We start from the raw sequence: 16,314 nt of genomic DNA on the forward strand, positions 1-16,314 counted from the left end.
CTGTATGCCAAACGGCATTATGCCATACGGCATTATGCCAAACGGGGTAGACCCTGTTAGCAGGGATTATTGAACCAGTTACTGACAATATGGATAAATCGTATTGTTCCTCATTGCTTGTTGTTCCAAAAGGAAAGGACGACATCAGGTTTGTTTCTCAGAAATGGCTGTAATAGCTTGAGTTAATTTATATGATTTTTCCATAGATTGGTTGTGGATTTAAGAGGTCCAAACAAAAACATTATCAGAACCCCTTTCAAAATGCCAACTCTGGAAGCGATACTGGCTAAGCTACACGGTGCCACATATTTTTCAACACTTGATCTTTCAAGCGCATTCTTCCATGTCGTTTTGGATGAAGGATCACGGCATCTTACGAACTTCTTCGCAGGCGACGCAACTTACAGGTTCAAAAGACTGCCATTCGGTCTGTCCAACGCTCCCGACATTTTCCAAGAGGCATGTCAGACAATTATTCTCTCTGGATGCCGAGGAGTTGTCAATTACTTAGACGACTTCTTGATTTTTGGAAAAACCAAGAAAGAGCATGATGAAAATTTGGAAGAGGTATTACTTTGTCACTAGAGTTTTTACTTATGATCATGCTAACATGTTTTTCCTTCCATGGTTTACAATTAGGTGCTTCGTCGTCTTCGCGAGCATAATGTTTGTCTCAATAACGATAAATGTGTGTTCGGTAAGACGTCAGTAAAGTTCGTGGGATTCACTATGACCAGTGATGGTCTAATGATTGAACAGGATAAACTGAAAGCCATTAAGAACTTCCGTCGACCGCAGACGCAAGCTGAGGTAAAAAGCTTTTTAGGGCTGATCAATTTTATAGAGCGTTTTATCATCAATCGAGCAGATAAAACAGAGAAACTGAGAGAACTTGCAAAGTCAGATGTCTTCTATTGGACCGATGAGAGGAGCAAGAGTTTCAGCTGCTGAAGGATGATTCCCTGACTACTGTGCTCAAATTGGGTTATTTTTCTAGCGACGACGAAACAGATGTCTTTGTAGACGCTTCGCCCATTGGTCTAGGCGGAGTTCTTGTGCAATATGACAAGGATGGCAAGCCCAGAATAATCTCTTGTGCTTCAAAGGCCTTGACGGAATCAGAAAGAAAATATCCTCAGACTCAAAAGGAGGCATTGGCCATTGTGTGGGGAGTAGAGCGATTTGCGTTCTATTTGACAAGCAAATCATTTGCGATAAGGACGGATTCCGAGGCAAATGAGTTCATCTTCGGAAAGGGAAGAAAAACCAGTAAGCGCGCAATCTCTAGGGCTGAAGCGTGGGCGTTGAGGCTTCAACCTTATGACTTCATCGTCAAGAGAGTTCCCGGCCATCTGAACGTGGCAGATGTGCTTTCAAGGCTAATAAGCAAAACACAAAACGATGCTCCTTTTGATGAAACGGATGAGAAGCATGTACTTTACGCTCTGGACGCTGGCTCGGTGGATATTACGTGGAGCGATATCGAGAGCGCATCAGAAATTGACGACGAATTGTCACAGGTTCGAGATGCTATCAATTCCGATATTTGGTCAGATCGGCTACGCCGATACGAACCACATCGTAGTAGTTTGCGTTGTGTGGGATCGACGATATTCAAAGACGATAAGGTGATACTCCCAAAAAGACTTCGTGACAAGGCATTGGAGGCAGCCCATCAAGGTCATCTAGGTATTTCTGCTATGAAACGGATTATTCGCGAATATTTCTGGTGGCCTGACGTCAGCTCTACAGTTGAAACATTTGTGAAGAATTGTCGGACTTGTTTGCTTATCTCCCGAAAAAATCCTCCAATTCCACTTTCGAGCCGTATTCTACCGGATGGGCCTTGGGAAATCCTCCAAATTGATTTTCTGACGGTTCGTGGATGTGGTACTGGAGAGTTCTTAATCGTGGTTGATACCTATTCCAGATATCTATCTGTCGTGGAAGTTAGATCAATTGACGCTAAAATCACTACAGCTGCTCTTTCAAAAGTATTTGAAACATGGGGGCTTCCGATGATCATTCAGAGCGACAACGGTCCGCCGTTTTTCAGTAGAGAATTTATTGAGCATTGGGAACAAAAGGGAGTGCGAGTACGAAAATCAATCCCTCTGAGCGCTCAATCCAACGGGGCTGTAGAGCGTCAGAACCAAGGGGTTCTGAAAGCCCTTGCTGGGAGCAAAGAAGACGGATGCAACTGGCGAAGCGCACTTGAACGGTATGTTCACGTCCATAACACGATTAAGCCACATTCTAGGCTGGGAGTCACACCGTTCGAGCTTCTCGTCGGTTGGAAATACCGTGGCTCGTTTCCGGCGCTGTGGGAGTCGAAAGCAAGTAAGGAGTTGGACCGCTACGATGTTCAAGAAAAGGATGCCCTGGCAAAATTAGTCAGCAAAAGCTACGCAGACCAACGACGAGGTGCCAAACCATCTGATATCAAAGCAGGTGATAAAGTCGTAGTTGCGATATCACGCAAAAACAAAACTGATCCGCTGTTTTCGAAAGAGAGATATACGGTGCTTATTCGTGACGGAGCCAAAGTTGTGATTCGTAGCGATCGAGGAATACAATATGCTCGAAACGTTCAAGACGTCAAGCGAGTACCAGAGTTTGCGATAGGGGAAAAGGAAGATCCTGATGGCCGAAGTCCCAACGCCGAGGAAGCTGAAGGGATTACAGAAGGTGCATCTTTTTCAGCATTAGGAAGTGATCAGATCAGCCATGGTGGTGTTGAGCAAGGGGTTAAGAATTCTATTCCTGAAGCTGGAAACAAACAGGAATCGGTCGTGGTCCAAGCGCAGGGTACTGCTGTGATTAATACACGGCCTAAAAGAAGTCTTAGAAAACCTGAAAAATTCAAGGATATGTTTGTTTATCATATTTTTCAGTAATTTCATATAACAAATTCCTTCAAAATTGCTGTACGATTGAATATCCATACATGTATAAGAGGTTTCTCGAAACTGTAATAACTCTAAGCTAAATAGAAAACTATTTTTCATAGTAATACAGAAAAAAAGGATAAATTCAAATCAATAAATGTTCGATTCAACGATAATTATAAGCGTTTTGTTTACAATGAAAAATTACGAAACCTCAAGCATTTTCATCATAATATCTGACTCTAAATCTACATTTCGACATTTTCTCCTCACGTGTATCCTCAAAACTTTACATGCTAGAAGCACGCGTCCAAAAGAAATTCTGATTGATTAAATAAGTTTGTTTACTTTTCTGACTTACGGCTGTTTTAATGAGTTTCAAAAAATAAAATAAAAGAAAACTTAATATGGAAAAAGTGGATGAAAACAACATTGACCAATTACCAATAAATATACATATAGTAATTATAGTAAAATTATATACAAAAATCGTGTTGCTGGTAAGACTTGCGACTACAATTCCCATTGGTTGCTCACTTATGTGCATTAAGCTGAAACATCTCGGAATCCAAAGATGGCCGTCACAATGGGCGACTTGGAGAAATAGTAGGCAAACGTTCTTGATCTTCTTATTCTGAGCTTTCTGCTAGTGCACAAAACCTACATAGAAAGTGCCCTGTTGTTGGATGCTTCCTTCGCGAGATAAGTGCCTTCGAAGTTTTAGTGAAATGTTAAAAGTTAGATTCCAAACTGTTTCACCTTAAGAGTAGAGGTGGAGGTGAATGTAGAAGATGAGCCGTAGAATAAATATAGTGCCTTGTTATAAATTACTTCAATGCATTACATATACATATGTTGTAGAAAATCTATTATACCAAAACACTTTTATAGCTCATAGCGGCGAACCTCTTGTGAGAACGAGAGACTAGAGAGCGAGAGAGCCGGGATGCTCGAGTCGAGCTCTCGTTAAATGAGTGGAAGTCAGTCTTAAAATCGATTCGCGTGAAGGCGGTTGTATCGCTCTGAGTCGTCACGGAGGAACGAAAATGATAAGGCGGAACTATAATCCGGATCATCGAACGGAGCAATCCGTTGATCCCGGCCTAGAAGAGGTCGGAATTCACGACCATTGTCGTGAATTCTGCTCCGAGCAGTACAAGAACGCACATCCGTTCTCAAGCAAATCCGTTTCAAAACTGACTCAGCAGAAGCTGATCCAAGTGCAGTGAGCTTTTTGCACTGAGCTTTTTTTTTTACACAGTCAACAACTAATGATGACTCTCATGACCAATCAACTATTTCATTTTTTTTCTACACACTACAAGAATAAACACTCATTTAACTTATAATTTACCCATTTATAGATATTTCCTACATTCACCCTCTCGTCTACTCTCTCTGAGAATCGATAGTAAAGCATTCTAGAATATTTTTCAGGCGCCTTGAATAGCAAACACATAGAAAAATCATAAAAGATTCTTAGTACATCACAGTTAAAAATAACATCACATCCATTACAGTTGTTTTTTTCTGATCTTAATCATGCTATTTCAAATTGCTTGTATGTTAGTTCATCTCGGGACCAACGGCTTTACTTCCCTTCCAAAAGGAAGACGTCACTATAACTCTAACGTCATAAGTGACTATCGGGGATGGGATTCGATCCCAGGTCCTCGACGTGAGAGGTGTGTGTTCAAACCACTACACCACGTTCGTCCCCAATACTCAAATTCCGTCCCCAAGGTCAAATTACGCTTACCATACTCAAAGTAACCCATGACCAAGAAAGACACAGAAAATTCAACAATACTTGGCATTATATTTTCTAACTCAACACCAGTTCCTTCTGATCTTAATCATGCTATTTTGGATTGAGCTTACCAGGCTCGAAGTATCCCATGAGCAGCAAAGACACAGAAATTTCAACAATACTTGGCATTATATTTTCTAACTCAACACCAGTTCCTTCTGATCTTAATCATGCTATTTTGGATTGAGCTTACCAGGCTCGAAGTATCCCATGAGCAGCAAAGACACAGTAATTTAAACAATACTTGGCATTACATTTTCTAACTCACCACCTACAGCTCAGTCTGATCTCAATCATACTATTTTGGATTGAGCTTACCAGGCTCGAAGTATCCCATGAGCAGCAAAGACACAGAAAATTCAACAATACTTGGCATAACATTCTCTAACTCAACACCTACAGTTCTTTCTGATCTTAATCATGCTATTTTGGATTGAGCTTACCAGGCTCGAAGTATCCCATGAGCAGCAAAGACACAGCAATTTCAACAATACTTGGCATTATATTTTCTAACTCACCACCTACAGTTCTATCTTGTCTATCTTGTTGAAATTCAATTTTCGATCGACCAACCCACTCCAAAGCTGGTTTTCATATTTCGTTCGACCGATCTAGGTCCGATGGCGGTTTCAAATCATCGACCAACCCACTCCAGAATTGGATTTCAATTTTTTTGTTCGACCAACCCACTCCAAAGTTGGTTTTCAAATTTCGTGCGACCGATTTAGATCCGATGAAGGTTTCAAATCATCGACCAACACACTCCAAAGTTGGTTTTCATATTTCGTTCGACCGATCTAGGTCCGATGGATGTTTTAAATCATCGACCAACCCACTCCAGAGTTGGATTTCAATTTTCATTCGACCAAACCACTCCAAAGTTGGTTTTCATATTTCGTTCGACCGATCTAGGTCCGATGGCGGTTTCAAATCATCGACCAACCCACTCCAGAGTTGGATTTCAATTTTCGTTCGACCAATCCACTCCAAAGTTGGTTTTCATATTTCTTTCGACCGATCTAGGTCCGATGGAGGTTTCAAATCATCGACCAACCCACTCCAGAATTGGATTTCAATTTTTTTGTTCGACCAACCCACTCCAAAGTTGGTTTTCATATTTCGTGCGACCGATCTAGATCCGATGGAAGTTTCAAATCATCGACCAACCCACTCCAGAATTGGATTTCAATTTTTTTGTTCGACCAACCCACTCCAAAGTTGGTTTTCAAATTTCGTGCGACCGATCTAGATCCGATGGAGCTTTAAAATCATCGACCAACCCACTCCAGAGTTGGATTTCAATTTTCGTTCGACCAATCCACTCCAAAGTTGGTTTTCATATTTCTTTCGACCGATCTAGGTCCGATGGAGGTTTCAAATCATCGACCAACCCACTCCAGAATTGGATTTCAATTTTTTTGTTCGACCAACCCACTCCAAAGTTGGTTTTCAAATTTCGTGCGACCGATCTAGATCCGATGGAGCTTTCAAATCATCGACCAACCCACTCCAGAGTTGGATTTCAATTTTCGTTCAACCAACCCACTCCAAAGTTGGTTTTCATATTTCGTGCGACGGATCTAGGTCCGATGGAGGTTTCAAATCATCGACCAACCCACTCCAGAGTTGGATTTCAATTTTCGTTCAACCAACCCACTCCAAAGTTGGTTTTCATATTTCGTTCGACCGATCTAGGTCCGATGGCAGTTTCAAATCATCGACCAACCCACTCCAGAGTTGGATTTCAATTTTCGTTCGACCAATCCACTCCAAAGTTGGTTTTCATATTTCTTTCGACCGATCTAGGTCCGATGGAGGTTTCAAATCATCGACCAACCCACTCCAGAATTGGATTTCAATTTTTTTGTTCGACCAACCCACTCCAAAGTTGGTTTTCAAATTTCGTGCGACCGATCTAGATCCGATGGAGCTTTCAAATCATCGACCAACCCACTCCAGAGTTGGATTTCAATTTTCGTTCAACCAACCCACTCCAAAGTTGGTTTTCATATTTCGTGCGACGGATCTAGGTCCGATGGAGGTTTCAAATCATCGACCAACCCACTCCAGAATTGGATTTCAATTTTTTTGTTCGACCAACCCACTCCAAAGTTGGTTTTCAATTTTCTTGCGACCGATCTAGATCCGATGGAGCTTTCAAATCATCGACCAACCCACTCCAGAGTTGGATTTCAATTTTCGTTCAACCAACCCACTCCAAAGTTGGTTTTCATATTTCGTGCGACGGATCTAGGTCCGATGGAGGTTTCAAATCATCGACCAACCCACTCCAGAATTGGATTTCAATTTTTTTGTTCGACCAACCCACTCCAAAGTTGGTTTTCAAATTTCGTGCGACCGATCTAGATCCGATGGAGCTTTCAAATCATCGACCAACCCACTCCAGAGTTGGATTTCAATTTTCGTTCAACCAACCCACTCCAAAGTTGGTTTTCATATTTCGTGCGACGGATCTAGGTCCGATGGAGGTTTCAAATCATCGACCAACCCACTCCAGAGTTGAATTTCAATTTTTTTTTTACCAATCAACACTTTTTCATCGACCAATCCATTCCATAGCTATATTTCAATTTTCTTTCGACTGGACTGAGACCTATGGTATATAAGATCCATCGACCAATTCACTCCAAAATTAGATTACAAATTTCGTTCGACCTATCAGGTCCTATAGGAGTTTTAAATCATCGACCATTAGCTGGATTTCATACTTCCTTCGACCAACCCATCCCTGAGTTTGATTTCAAATTTCTTTCGACCCGACTGAGTCCGATGGCATCCAGCATTCCGATCCATCGACCAACCCTTTCCAGAGTTGGATTTCAAATGTTCCAGAGTTGGAATTTAAATTTCATTTGATCGATCTAGGTAGAGTTTGATTTCGATGTTTAGATCTTGTAAGTATGTTCGTATCTCCTATCCTATCGAAATCAATTAGTGAATTTATCTGAACATAATAACTCAAATCTGATGGTGCCAAAATATCATTTGTTCCTTGATTGCAAAATCAACACCAAAATCTCTTTAGAAAAAATCATCAGTAATACTGTTATGTATATTCAAAAGTTTTCATCAGCAATTTCGATTTGGAGGTACTTATAACTATATGGTACTTCAATATCATGATTATGATTATAAAAGATTGAAGAAGATTTCAATGACATTTCACTTCACATAATTGCAGCTCGTCTCGAAGTAAAATATGCCGGGGGATGATTCAAAAGTGCTTATCATTCTTATTTCAAACGCGTTTTAAAATAGTTGCATAGCACGGAAAATTTTGAAACTTGGGGTTCTTGTTCAATTTTTGACGTAAAATCAGAATTTGTAAGAAACACTCGATACCTTTACACAACCCAACTTAATGATTCAAAGTCAATAGTCAATTTTATGATACGACAACATTGATAATATTGCTATTACTTTTTTTTTTCTTTGGGGTGTCTAGTTCAGGCTTGGGAACTGTGATCACAATTTGCCACAGTTCATCGATTCTGCCAGTCAACCAAAACACAAAGCAGCAGCAGCATCAATACCATCAGGTGTTGCGCTGCCAACGGTTCACACACTGCTTGACTGTTTTTGTCTCTCCACTATGACCGTTTTTGGGCAACCATCTCGAGGTGAATGATTGAAAAAAATGTTAAATAATTCAATCGCTAATATTTCGCTTGTGATTTCAACTAATTGAAATCTATTAGCGCTAACAGAAAAAGCACAATCATTCCGTTGCGAGACATATAAGTAAGTTCAATTTCATGCTGCTTTTATCGAGCAAAAATGCAAAACCCCGAAAACCGGAAAAATCGTGTTACCACTGTGCTTGAGTCATTTCGCATTCGGGTTTGAAAAAAACGTTGCGAAGAAGAAGATTGCAGTTTTGAAGAGCCGTGACATTTTTTGTTTTGAACGGTCATGGTTTGCTTTGGATTTTGATGGTCGTGTAGAAAAATGTGAATGTCGAGGTGGTAAATGTTTGCTACAGTACATTTCCCATCCCTGGTCTAGTTAGACGGCTAAAACCGATCACGGTCCATCTCGCCATTGCTATTACTTTAACGCCGATAATCCGCCACCTGTCAAATTTTCAAACCTAAAATAAGCGATCAGCTGATCCGAAACGGTCCGTAAAATGGACTAACTTTCCCGCGCAACGCATGATAGTGATACGACAACTTGTGCACGTCAGAGAAATGAATCCGATTCAACACACGTATACATACAAGGCATATGCAACAACTATGGTATACTCACATGAATCCTCTACATCAAAATTGTTTACGTAGCCCGTCAAATTCACCCGTCAGAGGCAATGGACCGATGCACGATTTCACTATTTGACGTTTGAGCGGTGCCGTGTTATTGATGTGGTCATGGGAACCAATGAATTCGGCACCGCTCAAACGTCAAATTAGTGAACTCGTGCATTGGTCCATTCTTGAATTAACAACACACTCACTCAACCAACTTAGCAGCGCGTGACAACGGAGAGCCACCACTTTGTTCCCAAACCGAACGAAAACATGCCACAATTCCTACTTTTCTCTTCTTCCTCTCGCTTAAATATTCAACACTCACCTTCTTTCCTTCTGACCCACAATCACACTCATTCACTATTACAAAAACAATGAACTAACAATAACATAACCTCGTGAAGCGTGTTTTTTTCATTCACGAAGTAAACTGAACTCTTGACTGAATCTATCCCAAAGCTGAGCCATCCGACGGTACGTCACGAGTGAACAACAAATACTTTCCAATCACACAATCAAAACATTATCAATGCAAGCAGCCACAAATCAACAACCAAACTGCGGAAACAACACGCCATCGTAGACACTATAAAAATGCTTTAAATGCTCATCGGGAAATCAAAACTAGCGTGGCCGAGCAATTTTAACAAAACAACAAATACTTCACAATAAAATAATATGGTCTACCGAACCGAGAAGGGAACGTTGTGTCCCCACCGACTGCGACATTGTCGTGAATTCTGCTCCGAGCAGTACAAGAACGCACATCCGTTCTCAAGCAAATCCGTTTCAAAACTGACTCAGCAGAAGCTGATCCAAGTGCAGTGAGCTTTTTGCACTGAGCTTTTTTTTTACACACTCAACAAATAATGATGACTCTCATGACCAATCAACTATTTCATTTTTTTTTCTACACACTACAAGAATAAACACTCATTTAACTTATAATTTACCCATTTATAGATATTTCCTACAGAGGTCGGAATTCACGACATTGAGGTCAACCATATCGAAACTGCGGTAACACCTTTTCCAAAGTTCCCAAACGTTCAAATAAAATTATCCATCGACAAAAGTGTGACACCGAGGCTTATTTCGTATGTGAGAGTCCCTGTGTCGATGGAGAAAAAAGTTGACGACAAAATTTTGGAACTGCTGCGTACCGATGTTATAGAGAAGGTAGACGGTCCACCAGAATGGATATCCCCAATGGTTGTCGTTCCAAAAGGCAAGGATGATGTCCGTCTCTGCATCAATATGAAATATCCGAACGAAGCTATTCACCGAGAACACTATCCACTTCCGGTGATCGACACATTCCTACACAAGCTAAGAGGATCGAAGTTTTTCTCAAGGTTGGACATAACATCAGCGTTTCACCATATCGAACTGCATCCAGAGTCCAGAGGAGTAACAACGTTCATGACGTCAAGAGGATTAATGCGATTCAAGAGGTTAATGTTCGGTATCACGTGCGCGCCTGAGATCTTCCAACGGGTCATGTCGGACATGTTGGGTGGCATTGACGGGGTCATCATATACATCGACGATGTCGTCATAGCTGGGGAGACTGAACAGGAGCACGACAAAAGATTGCAACAAGTTCTTTCGGTATTACGCAACAATAATGCCATGCTGAACGAGAGCAAGTGTGTTTTTCGCGTACAAGAACTTGAAATACTGGGTTTCAAGGTCAGCGCGACCGGCATCAAACCTTCGGATGAAAAGATTTTGGCAATAAAAAAATTCAGGAAGCCGGAATCGAAGGAGGAAGTCTGCAGCTTCCTGGGACTGATAAATTTCGTCGGTCATTTCATTCCGCGGCTGTCCACGAGAACTGAACCCCTACGGCAGTTCATTCGAGGCGAGGTTGAATCATTTGGAAGTGACCAAGTGAACGCGTTTGAGGATCTACGTCTGGAACTGTCGAAGAAAGTGCAGGAGCTAGGATTCTTCGACCCCAAGGAAGAAACCGAGCTCTATGTCGACGCCTCCCCTGTTGGACTTGGGGCGGTGCTAGTCCAAAGGGATGCGACGGGTATGGCACGTATTATAAGCTTTGCTTCAAAAGGCCTGACTGCTTCCGAGAGGATCTACCCACAAACCCAGCGAGAAGCTCTGGCTGTGGTATGGTCAGTCGAAAAGTTTTATTTCTACTTGTTCGGGCTGCACTTCACGATCTTTACGGATCACAAGACATTGGAGTACATCTATGGGGGGAAGCATCAAGCTGGACGCCGTGCCTGTTCAAGGGCAGAAAGCTGGGCGTTGCGGCTGCAACCCTATGATTTTGACATTAAATACCTTCCCGGACCTGCTAACATCTCGGATATTCTATCACGCCTGGTGGCCCAAGAGGATCCAGCGTTCGATGATAGTACTGAACATTTCTTGTTTGCTGTGGGAGAAGGCCCCGATTTGGGTCCAGCGGCGATTACGTTGGCCGAGATCAGACGGGAGACTGAGAAAGACGAAACTTTATCAGCGGTCATCGAAGCCTTGGACGCTGGTGAGTGGCCAACTGAATTGTTTCGCTATCAAGCCTTCAGCAAAGAACTGGGAATTATTGATGGAGTGCTGGTGCGCGATTCGAGAATCGTTTTGCCTCTAAAACTAAGAGCAAGAGCACTAGAAATCGCTCACCGTGGTCATTAGACTGATGCAAATTTTGAAGTTTTTGCTCCCCTATGCTTAAACGGTGTCAATTATGATGAAAATCATTCTCCCAAAATTTGAAGTGATTTGGAAGAAATTTGGTTGTGCACACGCCATTTGAAGTTTATATGGAAATTACTATGGAAAAGCCAAACCTTTTGTGTTCAGTCCTCTATCTGCTCGTCATAATAATATATGAAGAAGCAAAAGCACTCTTCCGATGTAAAATCTTCCCAGCTACAACTTTGTTGAAGACCACATTTTGATGGGACGTAAGGATAATTTGTTATTCTTGATTCCAAAGTCTAAACCATGCAGAGATGATCATTCAATTACTTTCAAAGCAACACTGCTTTTTTGCTGTAGAACATAGTAGCCTGGATTACTTTGATCTATTCTTCCCGCCAGGAGCACCACTGTTGCCTGCCGAATAGTTGTTGAAGCTTACTGAAGGCAAACCCACTTTATGATGATGAATAACAATTTTTCCTGACGTCCAATCAAAATGTGGTCTTCGGCAAAGTTGTAGCTGGAAGAATTTCACATGAGAACAGTGTGTTCACTTTTCCATCAAATATTATGACAAAGATATAGAGGGCTGAACAAAAAAGGTTGACGTTTTCCATAGTAATCTCCATATAAACTTCAAATGGCGTGTGCACAGTCAAATTTCTTCCAAATCATTTCAAATTTTGGGAGGATGCTTTTTACCATAATTTAAATCGTTTAAGCATAGGGGAGCAAAAATTTCGAAATTTGCATCACTCTAGTGGTCATCCAGGGGTGGTATCCATGCGCCGCAATCTAAGGGAAAGAGTGTGGTGGCCCTGCATGGACAAGGACGTGACAAGTAAAATCCAGGAGTGCCACGGATGCGCAGCAGTCAGCAGACAAAATCCGCCAGAACCTATGCTACGCACCGAAATGCCACAACGAGCCTGGCAGCAAATCGGAATCGATTTCTTTTCGGCTAAAGAGTGGTACAGAGTGGCGGAAAGCCGTTCAGGGGGTATGTCTATACGTATAAGGGCGCGGCCAGGGTAGACGCGTCACGCGACGCGACGCGAAAATCCTTTGGAGTTTGACATTTCATTATTAATAATTGTTATTCCTTCCCAGGCAATTTTCGCGTCGCTTCGCGTGACGCGTCTACCCTGGCCGACACCTAACACTACACCGCATTCAGTCACAGAAAAGGCTCCGATGGAATTATTGATGGGACGTCCAGTGAAAGATCTACTCCCATCTCTAAGAACTGAAGCAACATCTCTTCGCGATGAAAGTATTCGCGATACCGATGCTATCAAGAAAATTAAAGGGAAGCTGTATGCGGACGAACACAGGCACGCGAAATCATCAGACATAGCGGTTGGTGATTCCGTTATGCTGAAGAGCTACGACAGTGGAAAGCTAGACCCGAACTTCCGACTGGAGCGATTTACAGTTGTTAAACGGGCGGGCAATGACGTGATAGTCGAAAATGAAGAGGGTGTGCAGTATCGCAGATGCGTGACACACTTGAAGAAATGGCCGGTGGCAGCAGGATTCTTGGATCATCCGGTTCCTGAAAACGAAGAGGCTGCAGCGGAATCGTCGGTGGCAAAAGCATCAAAACGAGAAAAGCCGGCGCCTGTAGAAACCGAACCAGGAGAGGCATCGTCCAAGCGTCCGGCAAGGGTTACGAAGAGACCAGCTCGATTCAATGTGTGAGCGACTGTGGGAAATCATACTGGAATGGGAAAAAAGCAATAATAATTATTAAATCCTATTTTATAAGATTCTTACCTTGAATTCGTCTTCTATTAAACTGAATAAAAACAAAACAGAATGTGTATGGATTTGCATTTTTGTCACTCCAAACAAGAACCTTCGCTTGTGTGGAAAGCTCTAATCTGTAGTAAAAACAAAACAAAACAAAGTAGGCAATAATAAAGTGAGGTATGATCAGATGATTGCATAACACACGGAAAAATATCTACCAAATGTTGTTATTTTTTTCCTTCTGTACTTAAGGTGAAACATCTCAGATTCCAAAGATGGCCGATATAATGGCCGACTAAGGGCGTTGAAAACCTGGCGAAAACAACTGACGTTTCTCACGTGGTCTTATATCAGCACTAGTGATGCCGAGAAGCACGGTTATATCTTCGCATTATAATGGCACGCTATTTCGCCTTTTTTGGCATTATAATAGCATTATATGCGTATACAAAACTGTCAAGCATCAAATGATTACCCTATATGCGCATATAATGCTGTTACCGTGCCGCATTATCGTGCTTACTGGTTACTTGGGATGTATTAACACGACCAAGGTCTTGCAACAAGAAACAATGTTTTTGAACTCAATTATTTGAATCGTTATCTCCGATTAGGATAATTATAACCTGCCGCATTACCACAACCAATTTCTGCGTTTTATTTGGCGGTGGTTATAATCACGGAAGTTAACCCCCACGGTGCCAGTACTCTGTTGGTTAGAACACCAACACATACCGTACACCCCCGCTAATTTGAACGGTACCTCATGCAAACCATCGGGGTTCATTTTTAATTTGAACATCTAGTCACCCTAGAAACGTGTTTCTGGTTAGCTCTTTCACTGTTTTGTTTTGATTCTGCGTTCCGTTCCACGGCGTTCCATCTCACTTCACTCTGTTCCATGAGCTAAATGACGTTTGAACTAGAAATCCTTTATAAGAGAGATTCGCGGAAGCTGACATTTCTGTCAAAGTGTGAGCCAATCGAGCAGCGAGAGCTGTCAAAGTGTGAGCCAAACGAACATGCGTTATGTTTGTTTTGAACTTTTCTTGAGGAGTAATGTTATCCACTTGAAATTATTTCGGTAAAAGTAATTTTGCATGAAGCAAAATAAATGAAATATTTTTCTTTATTATTTTTTTTTTTGATGCGATTTTTAGTTGTTGATTTTTTGGGCTGTTTATTAGTTTGAATGTGTAGCTCAGAGATCTATAACGAAACAAAATAATATTTTTAGCGGTGAGGAAGTCATGTCCGTGTTACAATATTGTTCTCGACGCCGAGCAAAATCAGCACTGCTGGTCTGTTGCCAAATATTTCCATTTTACTTCCGCGTATCTCTCTATATAGGATCACTAGTTTGAACCATTTTTAATCTGAACGATGTGCAAATAGGGTCCTAAAGCCCTGTCCCAATTTTAGTGCCAAACGCTTAAGTTTAGGCCAAAAACACATGTTTACTCAATTTTCTAATGTTTTCCGTTGGTTTAAGCCCAAAAAACATTTTTTAAGATTTTGTCACATCCTTTGGCTTAAACTCAAATTTTGGGTGTATTTTGTTTTCCGTGTCCCTTACGAAATGTCAGATAGGAACAACCCCAGTGGTCGAACTAAAACCCCTGTGGTGTTTTTGTCGACTAAGCGAACGTCAAACATGATCAAAAGTGTCAAAGTTCATTTATGGACCAAATTTTTAAATCAAAGTTTAAACATGATATAGCCATTATTTGAGCGGGAAAAATAGCTAAAGTAGTTACAGTAACATGCTTTTTCGTGTTATTAAATAAAAACAAGATTTCATTAAAAATTTTAGGACCCAATTAGCGGGGTACAGATTAAAAAGTGTTCATATTAAATGTGGTCAAACCAACGGGGGTACCCGGTACATACATTTTGAAAATACAATACGATATATTGTTCATGTATTGTCTTGATTAGCAATTCGTGTATTGTTGTACAATACAAAAACAATTCAACGAACTGTATTTCAATTAGTGGTGAAAAGCATAGAATATGTATTTTGAATGGATTGTCCCCCAACTTACCGGATATTCGTACCAACAATAAAATAATTTAACTCCTATAGAAGTAAAGATATTTATCATGGTTGCATTCGTCGTTACAGCTAATGTCAAGTAACTTCTACAAAACTACTTATTTTTACTTTTTGAATTTTTTTCACCCAACATATCTTGCTTTCTGACAAGCTACACAGAAAAAAAGCAACAGTTCTCGCATAACTTCTGATCTCGCCCTAAAAGCCATTGGTAACCATGTGTGTAGCTCGTTGTTTCTGAGCATTTGAATGGATTTTCATGTTATTTAACAACGCTATGGGGAAGAAAGGATCAATATCTACCTGCCCGTGATGTTGGTTTGAATGCTATTTCTTTCATTTGCTCAGAAACAACGAGCTACGCACTTTGTTACCAATGGCTTTTAGGGCGTTATCTCAGAGTAAGCGAGAGTTGTTTTACGCGAAAATAGGAATTTGACTGAAATACAAAACCAATAAAAAACAATACAGTGTTCTGTTACAATATATTATATTGTTTTTGAATTGTATATTCAAACAAGAATAATGTTGCTTCGACATTCAATTACAATACGCTGTATTGTATCCAATACGACATATTGTACATTAATGGTTTATTCCATTCACTGAATGGTACGTTTTTATCCGGGTATCTCAATGATCTTCAGAAAATGCAGGGTTCCCGCAACCCGTGTTCCGGTGACGAATATGTGGGGTGTGAATAATTCTCCCGAGATTCCTCCTGATCCTATGATGCAGTTGTTATGTGAAACTGCCCTGATCTATATAAATAAAAATGGAGTGGTGTTTGTATGTCACGAAATGGCTTTCGAACGGGTTAACCGATTTGAATGATTATTTTTCCGTTTTGTTCGTCAAGTGTTCCGACGTGTT

This window comes from Aedes aegypti, chromosome 2 (assembly GCF_002204515.2).
Source record: "Aedes aegypti strain LVP_AGWG chromosome 2, AaegL5.0 Primary Assembly, whole genome shotgun sequence".
Lineage (NCBI taxonomy): Eukaryota > Metazoa > Arthropoda > Insecta > Diptera > Culicidae > Aedes > Aedes aegypti.